Source organism: Oncorhynchus kisutch, linkage group LG3 (assembly GCF_002021735.2).
Source record: "Oncorhynchus kisutch isolate 150728-3 linkage group LG3, Okis_V2, whole genome shotgun sequence".
Taxonomy (NCBI): domain Eukaryota; kingdom Metazoa; phylum Chordata; class Actinopteri; order Salmoniformes; family Salmonidae; genus Oncorhynchus; species Oncorhynchus kisutch.
In genome coordinates, this window is record NC_034176.2 from 37,073,227 (window position 1) to 37,086,377 (window position 13,151).

A 13,151-nucleotide genomic window follows, 5' to 3' on the forward strand; every position below is an offset into this window, starting at 1 on the left:
ACTGCTCCACCCACAACCGTAAGGCTCTCCAGAGGGTAGTGAGGTCTGCACAACGCATCACCGGGGGCAAACTACCTGCCCTCCAGGACACCTACACCACCCGATGTCACAGGAAGGCCATAAAGATCATCAAGGACAACAACCACCCGAGCCACTGCCTGTTCACCCCGCTATCATCCAGAAGGCGAGGTCAGTACAGGTGCATCAAAGCTGGGACCGAGAGACTGAAAAACAGCTTCTATCTCAAGGCCATCAGACTGTTAAACAGCCACCACTAACATTGAGTGGCTGCTGCCAACACACTGACTCAACTCCAGCCACTTTAATAATGGGAATTGATGTAAATTGATGTAAAATATATCACTAGCCACTTTAAACAATGCTACTTAATATAATGTTTACATACCCTACATTATCCATCTCATACGTATATGTATATACTGTACTCTATCATCTACTGCATCTTTATGTAATACATGTGTCACTAGCCACTTTAAACTATGCCACTTTGTTTACATACCCTACACTACTCATCTCATATGTATATACTGTACTCGATACCATCTACTGCATCATGCCTATGCCGTTCTGTACCATCACTCATATCTTTATGTACATATTCTTTATCCCTTTACACTGTGTATAAGGTAGTAGTTTTGGAATTGTTAGGTTAGATTACTCGTTGGTTATTACTGCATTGTCGGAACTAGAAGCACAAGCATTTCGCTACACTCGCATTAACATCTGCTAACCATGTGTATGTGACAAATACATTTGATTTGATTTGATTGGACATCTCAAGACATCAGAAGTTAAAGCTTGATCACAAATGGGTCTTCCAAATGGACAATGACCCCAAAAATACTTCCAAGGACAACAAAGTCAAGGTATTGGAGTGGACATCACAAAGCCTTGACCTCAATCCTATAGAACATTTGTGGGCAGAACTGAAAAAGCGTGTGCGAGCAAGGAGGCCCACAAACCTGACTCAGTTACACCAGCTCTGTCAGGAGGAATGGGCCAAAATTCACCCAACTTATTGTGGGAAGCTTGTGGAAGGCTACCAAGTTAAGCAATTTAAAGGCAATGCTACGAAATGCTAATTGAGTGTATGTAAACTTCTGACCCACTGTATAGTGTCTATCAGTTACACATACATGTCATACATACACACAAAAGTAGGTCACATGGGGGAGAAGTGTTGTGCCATGAGGTGCGCTTTTTTTTTTAACCAGGTTTGCTGTTCACTTGCACTATATGAGATGTAAGGTGAGTTCCATGCACTCATGGCTCTGTATAAACTGAAACTGTACATTTCCTTTAATTTGTTCTGAACCTGGGGACTGTGAAAAGACCCCCGGTGGCATGCCTGGTGAGGTAAGTGTGTGTGTCAGTGCTGTGTGTAAATTGACTATGCAAACTATTTGGAATTTCCAACACTTTAATGTTTTTTGTAAAAAAAAGAAGTAATGCAATCAGTCTTTCCTCAGCTCTTAGCCAAGAGAAATTGGCATGCAGTGAAGAGCAAGTCATGCCACTCTATTCTGGGCCAAGTGCAGTTTAACTAGGTCCTTCTTTGCAGCACTCAACCATATGACTAGATAATAATCAAGAAAAGTTAAAACTAGACCCTGCAGGACTTGCTTTGTGGAGTGTGGTATCAAAAAAGAGGACAGGACTCTCCCCATCTTTACAACCATTGAATCTCTATGTTTTGGCCATGACTGTTTACAATCTAAGGTAACACCAATTCATTTAGTCTCTTCAACTTGTTCAACAGCCACGGCATTCCTTACCAGATTCCACTTAACTTCTCATCCCTAAAGCCAACACCTCATTTGGCCGCCTTTCGTTCCAGTACTCTGCTGCCTGTGACTGGAACGAATTGCAAAAATCGCTGAAGTTGGAGACTTTTATCTCCCTCACCAACTTCAAACATCAGCTATCTGAGCAGCTAACCGATCGCTGCAGCTGTACATAGTCTATTGGTAAATAGCCCACCCTTTTTCACCTACCTCATCCCCATACTGTTTTTATTTATTTACTTTTCTGCTCTTTTGCACACCAATATCTCTACCTGTACATGACCATCTGATCATTCATCACTCCAGTGTTAATCTGCAAAATTGTTATTATTTGCCTACCTCCTCATGCCTTTTGCACACATTGTATATAGACTCCCCCTTTGTTTTCTACTGTGTTATTGACTTGTTAATTGTTTACTCCATGTGTAACTCTTTGTTGTCTGCTCACAACTGCTATGCTTTATCTTGGCCAGGTCGCAGTTGCAAATGAGAACTTCTCAACTAGCCTACCTGGTTAAATAAAGGTGAAATAAAAAATTTAAAAACTTAGGGAATGAATTGTACCAAATACAATGCTTAGGTTTAGACCCATTATATATCTGACTGCAAATATTTGTTTAGGGTTGATTGATTTCAGTGATTTCATTAGCTGTGGTTGCTGGTCCATATAGGGTTGAATCATCAGCATATATGGACACACAGACTTTGTTTAATAATGCCAGTGGCAGGTCATTGAAAAGAGTGGGGCCAAGAGAGCTGCCCTGAGATACACCACTCTTTACATGTTTAACATTAGAGAGCTTCCATTAATCAAATAAAATCAAATGTATTTATAAATCCCTTCTGACATCAGCTGATGTCACAAAGTGCTGTACAGAAACCCAGCCTAAAACCCCGAACAGTAAGCAATGCAGGTGTAGAAGCACAGTGGCTAGGAAAAACTCCCTAGAAAGGCAAGAACTTAGGAAGAAAATTAGAGAGGAACCAGGCTATGAGGGGTGGCTAGTCCTCTTCTGGCTGTGCCGGGTGGAGATTATAACAGAACATGGCCAAGATGTTCAAATGTTCATAGATGACCAGCAGGGTCAAATAATAATAATCACAGTGGCTGTCAAGGGTACAACAGGTCAGCACCCCAGGAGTAAATGTCAGTTGGCTTTTCATAGCCGATCATTCAGAGTATCTCTACTGCTCCTGGTGTCTCTAGAGAGTTGAAAACAGCAGGTCTGGGACAGGTAGCAAGTCCGGTGAACAGGTCAGGGTTCCATAGCCGCAGGCAGAACAGTTGAAACTGGAGCAGCAGCACGGCCAGGTGGACTGGGGACAGCAAGGAGTCATCAAGCCAGGTGGTCCTGAGGCATGGGCCTAGGGCTCAGGTCCTCCGAGAGAGAAAGAAAGAAAGAAAAATAAAGAAAACCCTCTGTGTTCTATTCTATAGATTGCTCTGAAATCCAAGATATGGGAGAGGTTGAAAAGCGGTAACACATACACTTTCTCAACAACAGGTTATGGTCAATAATATCAAAGGCTGCACTGAAATCATTTGTGTGATTCTTTATAAGTGCACTTCTTTATAAGCATGCTGAAATTCTGTTGTTCAATTGTTTACAAAGAATCTTAGCTAACAGTTTAAAAGTTGAGGGTTAGTCGGTTATGATGTCTCGTTCTGTACTTACGCAAAAGTCTGAAAAGACAAATGTCGAGACAAACATTTTGTCAGTTGAAATACACAATGTAAAGTAAGTAAGCTTCAGTTCACTAGCTGTTGAGGAACACAATACTGTGCTGTATCTGCATTTCAAAGACAATTCAACGTGGCTTACACTAGATCATACTGGACAGTAATTCAAATTGGTTTCAAGTTAGCTACAGAGCTCTCTGTCTCCTCTCTCCACCCTGTCTCTCTACCACGCGCTCCAACAGACAGATACCATCCCACCCACGCCACAGATTGTAAGTGAAAAGTGAGAAATGAGAAACAGGTGTCTGTGTATGTGCACGAGTGCGTGTGAGTGAGTAACGGTGGCAAAGGAGCGATTCGGCTGACCTCCGCAGAGATCGTGGTGGGTCAGGGCACGGGTACGGGGAGAGGGGTGAGAGAGAGGTGAAGGAACCTCAGGCCTGGAGCCTGTTTGTTAGTTTAGACAGTCCAGCTTTCATCCACCAATCATCATGGGAGACTAAACTTGATCAAGGCCTGTGAATGGTTACTGACTAGTTACTGTTTAAACCCCTTATAGTATAACTTCTTTCTCATGTCCTGTGGCTAACTGGCGTGGCTGGTTGTGTTCCTATTGATTCATTAGACACAGACTCATTGACTGACAGTGCTGCTTTAAGTGGGACGTCTTTATCATACCAATTACTACTGCATCCAGGGCCTTTTTGTCTACCCAGCAGCTCTTGAGAGAGATCACAGAGCCTGTCAGTCAGGGGCAGGCTGATTCCCACCACAGACACTATGACTGACAAGCTGGCTGATGGATTGGCACAGTGTTGGTTGTTTGAGGTTGTATAGTGTAAATGGATGCTGATGATGTTTAAGCAAGGTGGGGTTAATAAATGCAGAATGGGTTGTGCTGTCTCAGCTGCTTAGTCACTCATCTCTGATCTAAGACTGGTGTGGTGATGATAGGAAGGAAGGAAGACTTGTGCATTTGATGATGTGATGGAACTATTGCAGACATAGTACTTGGGTATTTGAGTCTTGGTGACGTACAGTAATTCAACCCAGTCGTATTTTATCATGTATTTTTATGTGCTTCTATTCCCTAGTCCCCAGCTGCAATAGAAGTTGGTGTGAAACAGAAGACGTGATATACTGCATCCATCGTTCAGTCATAAATCAAATCAATTGCCAATGGGTTTCTCCATTTATTGTGTAGCATTTGAATGATAAAACAGAGTGTTGTGTTGGCAGATCCTCTGTGGTGCCTGTCAATGACTGATCACTCAGCCAGGCCTTTCTAGGCAAATGCAAAAATGTGTGTGTCTTTTGACATTTAAATGGAGAGGCCAGGCCCCCATTCTTCACATAGACACCTATGAACTTTTAACACCGGCCTTTGAAGAATGCAAATATGATCCCCCCCCCCTTCAATGGTTTACAGGAAAATGAGCACTGGTAAAGTAGTGTCCAAACACAATCGAGTTATGGCCCACAAGACACCTCTGCTGAGTTTAAAGGAGATGCGGACACGGAACGCTGTCCAAAAATAAAGATAAACAAGGATAAATCTAAATCCAGGCGCTGTGCAGAAGGAGAGCAGTGTAGGGAGGGGGGAATGGGTGAGGGGTTGAAGTCCTAGTTGATTCATGAGCCTTTTGGTATTAAAATCATACACATAAAGTTCCCCTCCTTGTGAAATCATGTGGCACGTTCCCGCCTTCCACCCAATTTAACCCTGACTGGTGACTGATACCCAGAGACAGGTCAGCCAATGGGAGCACACCTCCTCCCACCGTGGACCAATGCCAGCGCTCGTAAGAGAAGGATAGCAGCCATGTCACAACCACCAGCCTTTATGACTTATTGTCTGTATAATATTGTCCTTTTTCTGTTTGTAAGAGTGTATGATGAAAGAACAGGAAGAGTAGCTACAGTGGATGAGTGGAAATGTTGATGGGAGGGGGGTGGAGGGTGTCAAAGTGATGTAATAATAGTTACCAAAGCATGAAAGAAGTCTATGTTTCATTTCCCAGCTCTGAGAAGGAACAGAAGGAAGGAAAATAGAGAAGGCTGGAGGGAGGGAGGGAGGGAGGGAGGGAGTGAGGGAAGGGAAGGGAGGGAGGGGCAAGTGAGCAATATATGAGTGTTGAGAGAGCAGAGGAGAAAAAGGGGGGAAAAGAAAGAACGCCAAGCCTTCAGGTTTGATGTGGGCGTTTTTCTGACAGCTATAATTCTCCAGCCTACAGAATTTCATCAACACAAGTTGTGTTAAAGCTGTGCCGCGGGGCTGCGGCCCTTTCAAGTCTCCCTCTCTGACAGGTAGATTTATTAGTCCTGAAATTTGTACAGATCAGACGTCAGTCATGGCAAACTGTCAAAGTGTCAGCGCGGCACACAGGCAGCCTTGCTGCAGGGCCCTTTGCTTTTTCAAGGCATTTCTGAAGGGACAACAATTTCTCACTCACGCTCCTACAGCAGTTATACTGAAGTGGGGAGCACAGAATTCCTATTTTTCTATCGATTCCTAATCTGTAAATTCAGGCTTTATGAGGAAATAAAGTATGACAGAAAGCTAAAAGTGGTAATAGAATTAAGGCTGGGAAAAAAAGCAAGTCAATGTTGACTGTTTGAAAGCACAACGATCTTTTTGAGTGGAAAGCTGCCTTTTTGTGTTTGTTAGCTTTAGTGTTTGGTTACTCTTTTCTGGGCATTCGCTCATGTGCTGCATATTAAAGATGAATGTTGGATTGAAATCTATCATGGTTGGAGCGATTGAGTTGGATGGAGGAATGAGGAGAATAAATTAGCGTGAGGTGGTGAGTGACGGAGAGAGGCAGACCTAAACAGAGGGCATGTGTGGGTTAAAACTTCACACATGATTTATGGACAGGTGTAGAAATGTATATTGGAAGTCTACATGACAGCTCACACTTCTAGGGAAGAGAAGACCCAAATGAACACGGTGAAATAAAACCTTGTGAATAAGCCATAGGAATAGGAGAGTTATACAGTGAAGAGCCTGGGGGAGGAGGATAGAGGGAGGGAGAGAGAGAGAGATGGAGAGAGAGAGAGAGCGAGAGAGAGCGAGAGAGAGGGGGACGTAAGGCAGTTTCCATCTCTGGAACATCTGGCTCTTATAATCCAGAGTTCATTTGTCATATTGGGGTTGTCTGAAAATGCATTTATCATCCAGAAAAAACACAAACATTTTGAGAAATGAAAGGAAGTGAGGTGACACTTCTCTGACGTTTAAATAAATAATTTCAATATGATTAAAAATGTGACGCTCTGTTGTTGGAAGAAAGCAGGGAGAGGGAGCAAGGGAGAGAGTGAGAGAGGGAGGGGGGCCACCTTACAGGGAAAGCCTTGTCTCAGCTTTTTTAATTACTAGGTCCCGCTGTGTGTGTAGCTGCCTTTCCTTCCCCTCTCTCTTTCTCTTTCTCCCCCCCCCTCTCTCTCTTTCTCTCCCCTCTCTCTCCTCTCTTTCTCCCCTCTCTCCCCTCTCTCTCTCTCTCTTCTCTCCCTCTCTCTCTCTCATTCCCACTCTTTCTCTTTTCTCTATCCTTCTACAACATGTTCATGTCACTGTTTGTAATTTCCCTACATTAATTTATCTAACTTCCTGTCAGCTGTCAGTGATAGGATAACATTAGTCCTTTACATAATTCTTAGATATGATTTAAATACCTTCTGTGTTTGTTTCTAAATCAAATTATCTTCCATACTGTAGACTGTGGGACAGAGTAAGCCTACTCTGGACAAAAAATACATCCAATGTATACTTTTTTTGTCCAGGAATAGGCTTCTAGGGAACTGGCCTTACAAGTACGTATGATGAGGTAATGTGAGAAGAGATGTGAATGGTAACCATCATGGAGGCTGTCAGGATGAAGAAGCCAGGATGGGACAGTCTGTCAGGGGAGATATGATTTCTCTCTGAGCTAGGAGGCACACAAGTGCACACGCACGCACACTCACACACACACACACACACACACTAACAGAGTTTAATTAAAGCCTGTCCGCCCGCCCTGTCCTCTGGCAAACTGTGACAGACCGACCGGAAAGACTCCCAGATTGAGCCAGAGACAGACAGACAGAAAGATAGGAGAAAGAGTGAGTGAGAATGAGAGAAAGAGAGAGAGAGATGATCTGGGGAGAATGAAAGACAGGCCTCACATTAAGACTTGGCTGCCTGTCATGTGAACTCAAAGTGACGTGTTACTTAGTTACTGATGAATTTTACACCTTCTGTGTGTGTGTGTGTGTGTGTGTGTGTGTGTGTGTGTGTGTGTGTGTGTGTGTGTGTGTGTGTGTGTGTGTGTGTGTGTGTGTGTGTGTGTGTGTGTGTGTGTGTGTGTGCGTGCGTGTGCGTGCGTGCATGTACCCATGGTCATGAGCATTATGCATAGTGTGTGTTAGAAATGAAATAACAGAACATGAACAAGACCATCAATAGCTGACATACTTTTCTACTTCAGTAGAGTTGAATAGCCCCAGGTCTGGTAAGAGTAAAGCTTTGAACCTCTTCATCAATATTTGGGGTCATGTGGTATGTGTGTGATGGAAGTCATTCAGGTTGTAATTACCTGCAGGACAGAGTGTGTGTGTTGTATGGAGACCTCCATAGAGGAGGACTATAGCTGTTTGATATAATCCTGCATGGCATGCTGAAACGCTGCTCTGCACATCAGACTGACATAACCAAATACCTCAGCGCTTTATCCCCCCCATACCATGCGCGTGCTGTGTGTGTGTGTGTGTGTGTGTGTGTGTGTGTTTGTGTGTGTGTGTGTGTGTGGTCATTAGTGATAGCACAACACAACCAGCAAGATGAAAATGTCATGTGAGCAGGGGGATGTTGACTGGGCTGTCATCATTGTGAACATGTCAAATGGTGGCTGGAGGGGGTAGGATCAGAGTGACTGTGTGAGTGACTGAGAGGGAGAGAGAGATAGGGCGAGAGAGAGAGGCAAATACAGAGAGAAACAGGTAAGAAGCAAGAGAGAATGAGAGAAAGAGGGACATAAAGATGGAGATGGAGAGAGAGACAGAGACAGAAGGAGAGATCGAATGAGGGGGTGAAACAAGGAGAGAAAGAGAGGGACTTATTGGACTGGGGGAGAATGGGGAAAAGAAGAACAGGGAAGGAGAACTAGAGAAAGAAGGAGAGAGAGAGTCAAAGAGAGGGAGAGAAAAATAGAGGGAAAGAGGGTCTGCTGAGGGCCTGGAGGGCCTAGGAAGACAGCAGAGACAGCAGAGACAGTTTCAACAGGGATCAGACAGTCACACGCAATCAGGGTCAACACCTCTCACCCAGACAGCATGGTACAGTTACATCTACACACACACATGCACGTATACACACACAAGTATGCACACACCAACACTGATTTGGGCTGTAATATGAACCTAGGTACAGGGATATTTAACGTATTTTCAGCCAAAATTAATTTTAGAGGAATACTTCTCTACACCCCCTAATGGAACAGCTAAGCTCCTAGCGTGTACAAGGCTTTGCAGTAGCATCCTTGGGAATGGAGACCAGAGCAGGGAGCAGTGGGCTGATAGACATGGTGGGTGGTGTGTGTAACCATAACGTAGCTTAGCTTAGCTTTCTCAGCAGACTGGAGGCTAGAGGACTTGGAGCTGTGTGGCTATGTCCCAAATGGCACCCTATTCCCTATATAGTGCACTACTTTTGGCCATGGGGCTCTGGTCTCAAGTAGTGCTCTGTATAGGGAATAAGGTGCATTTTGGGGCGTACCCTGCATGCTGCAGGGCCAGGCAGGCTGTGCTGAAGAGAGGATGAAATAGTTTTACTAATAAACCTGCGACTTCATTTACAGCCTGATTAATGGAGAGGGGCTAAACGGGCGGGTGGCGATGACAGGACAGGCTGCTGTGACCAGGCAGGGGAACGAGGCGCCAGGGGAGGTAAGGAGAGGACACAGTTTGTCCCAAATAGCACAATATACCCTCAATAGTGCACCACTTTAGCCCAGGGCATATAGGGAATAGGGTACAATTTGAGACGCATCCCACAGTCTTGGCAACCACTGAGAGGAGACACAGTGTACTGGGACAGGGATACACATGGGGTGGGGACACATGACTGCGATGTGATCTATAAACACACATAGCCCAACATAAATACTGACCAGATATTCACACTCATGCTGTTGTTCGTTCAAGCTAACCAGCGTTTTTCCTGTCAGATCCTATCGTTTCCCAGCCTCTCTTTCCTCGTCCTCCTGGTTTTTCAACTTTGCCTGTCCTGAACCTGTACCCACCCGCCTGACCTCTCTGCCTGAGCCTGCCTGCCGTTCTGTACCTTTGCTCCACCTCTAAATTACTTAACTCTGCCTGTCCCTGACCCTGAGTCCACCTGCCATTCTGTACCTTTGCTCCACCTCTAAATTACTGAACTCTACCTGTCCCTGACCCTGAGTCTGCCTGCCATCCTGTACCTTTGCCTTACCCTCATTTTCTACCCCTGCCTGCCTTGACCTGTCTTTGCCTGCCCCTGTTACCACAATAAACATTGTTACTTCGACAGTCTGCATCTGGGTCTTACCTTGATCCCTGATAGGACAAACTGACCATGACTGACCCAGCAGAGTTGGACCAGCTCTGCCATCCTGTCCCTTTGCCTTACCCTGGGTTTTCTACCCCTACCTGCCTTGACTGTCTTTGCCTGTCTTGACTGTCTTTGCCTGTCTTTGCCTGCCCCTGTTACCACAATAAACACTGTTACTTCGACAGTCTGCATCTGGGTCTTACCTTGATTCCTGACAACGTATTCATTTCAATGCTTCCCTTAAACATAATGAACTATTTTAAAAGGAACCTTTCCACTGGCTTCATGGTTTCTACTTGATGACAACATAAGAAGTCCTATTGTCTTATTATTGTGCTTTAGGGATAGGGAAGCCATTCCTCAGCGGAGGGGATGTGTGGATGTCTATACACCAGTGACTAGGAGGATGTCACTGATGGAAATATTGACTGGGAGCTTCCTGCGAGATGACCATAGTTTTTCCTACTGGAGAGACTTCAGAGACCCAGAGACAGGAAGCCCTGCTTTACACTTCCTGTTGAAGTAACCCACTTCTACTGTGGGGTCGACACAGCAGAGTTTTACAGTGGCCGTGTCCCAAATGGCACTCTATTCCCTTTATAGTGCACTACTTTTGGCCATGGGGCTCTGGTCACAAGTCGTCCACTATGTAGAGAATAGGGTGCCTTTTGGGACGCAACCATATAGAATGGAAAGTTTTGTAGATACTCACTACTGCACTTCATTTTCAAGCAAGGCCATGGGAGGACAAGCATGAATGTTTGAATTAGTCATTTTACTGATGTTATCTCTCATGAGAAGCATTAACGTGATGATTGAGTACTACTGTAGTTCACAGCCAGAGTGACAGTTTATTGTCAGCACCAACCATGGGAAAAAGGCTTGTGTACGTGCGTGTGTGTCAAACACGTGCCCATGCACTCCGGAGCCCTGACAGCGTGGTTGACCCCATTACACCTGTCAGCGCCCACATATAATGTGACCTGTCACCAGGGCCCACTCCATCTCATCACCCAGCAGCTGGCCTGGCTGGCTCGCTGCTCTTCGGGAGGGGGGACGGGGGTAGGGTGGGACGGGGTGGGGCCTGGAGGGGCCAGTCTGTCCCTTTTGGAGTAAGAGACACACACACATACATGCACATACACACAGGCACACATGCAGACGCGCATACACAAACACACACACACACACACACCATATAGAGCGAGGGGATGAGCTGAGCTGATGCCTCATCCAGATAAAGACCATATCAGGAATTTCCAAGAGGCATGAAAGAACAAGAAAGGGACAAACGGGCGGAACATTTTTTACAAGAGAAGAGGAGAGCAGACACACAAAGGGTTTTTCCAACTGGTGTTTTGCTATTTACAGCCGTGAGGGCAGCCTAGATCCCCATCTACGTGCTCTAGGGGTTGAGAGGGGGTGGAGTGAGTGACAGTAAAGAACCAGCTTTACTGTGAGAACATTGTGTTGGCTGACTTGTTGTCCTGACAGTTCTCTATGTAATGATTTACTCACATGATGATCCATGGCTTCGACATATAGGACATTTGCACACAACAATGTCGTATCTGCAATACCTCTAATAGACAGGCAACATGTTTGTATCATGGTATACTGTGTGTGAGTGTGTGTGACATGGTGAGTGTGACAGAACATGGTGTTGACATTGGACTCAGTACTTTAACCCTCCTTTCCTGAGACTAAAGTTAGTTGGTGTTATCACCCCTTGTCCATTCTCTGAAGTGACGATGATGACACTAGGTGTGGGGCCGTTGATTGTGCCACAGTGATTCACTGTGTCTCACAACCTGTCCGGGCTGACCCCTTTCGAGCGAGTGGGAGAGAGAGAGAGAGAGAAGGAAGGAAGGGAGAGAGAGAGGATGGAGAGAGAGAGAGAGAGAGGGAGAAGGAAGGGAGAGAAGGAGGGGAATAAGAAGGAGAGAAGGAGAAAGAGAGAGAGAGAGAGAAGGAAGGAAGGGAGAGAGAGAGGATGGAGAGAGAAGGAAGGGAGAGAAGGAGGGGAATAAGAAGGAGAGAAGGAGAAAGAGAGAGAGGGAGGAGAGAGAGAGGGGGGGGGGAGTTCTTGGCTCTGCTGAGGCCTTGGTAGCTGCTCTACCCGTATAATTTACTGCCCCTTCATCCGGGCGGAATGTGTTTGTAGCCAGGCGTAATGGAGGCCATCCATTCTCCCTGTCAACGTTGGGAAACACTTTTTTAGCCGGGCTAAGGGAGGAACTGTTTGACAGTGAGAGGCGAAAGCTATTTCTATGGGAGCTGGCTCCCTAACCTAGAGAGTTGAGTGTATACATGGGAGATGTATTACAGTTTGTGGGTTGGTCTGTGAAGGACGGTTTGTTTATGTGTGAGTGTGGTGTTTTATGAATGTGGAGCAGTGGGTGTAGAGTGTGTGAAGTGTTTTAACTCCTGCTGTGTTAAATATTCATTGACACGTGGGTTTCTCTCTATTTCGCTCAGTTTTTTTTTTGTGGGTCATAAAGATCTGTTTCTCACTAGCAAACCAACAAACAGAAGATATCTTCTTCAGAGTTGACCAATGGCATTTTGCATTATTGTATGGACATAAGGAATAGTGCACCAGAATGACACAGAAGGTTAATCTCAAATGGCACCCTTTTCTCTACGTATTGCACTACTTTTAACCCCAACCCTATAGGCCCTGGTCAAACGTAGTGCGCTATTTGGGATTACGGTGCCATTTGGGAATAGACAGTGAACCACAAAGACTCTAGTGTTCAGCTTATTGATTTATTCCATGACCGTGCTTGTTGTTGTTTGTGAGAGCAGTTCCAGCTGAGTCCTGACAGGGCCTTGGATCACACCAGGTTGACACAGAGCAGCTGCAGGCAGAGCAGAGCAGGGAGGAAGAGACAGGAAGTATGGTCAAAGACTGTGGAGACGAGAGAGAGACAAGGAACAGAATGAGAGAGAGCAGCCCACTCACTGGCTTGTGTCACAAATGTCACCCTATCGTGCACATCCTCCGATCACACTTAGGCTCTCCCAACTGTCTCTCTTTCAGTCACTGTTTGTGAATTAGATTTAGGAAGCAAGCTACTGTAGGAAGTTTTCAGTG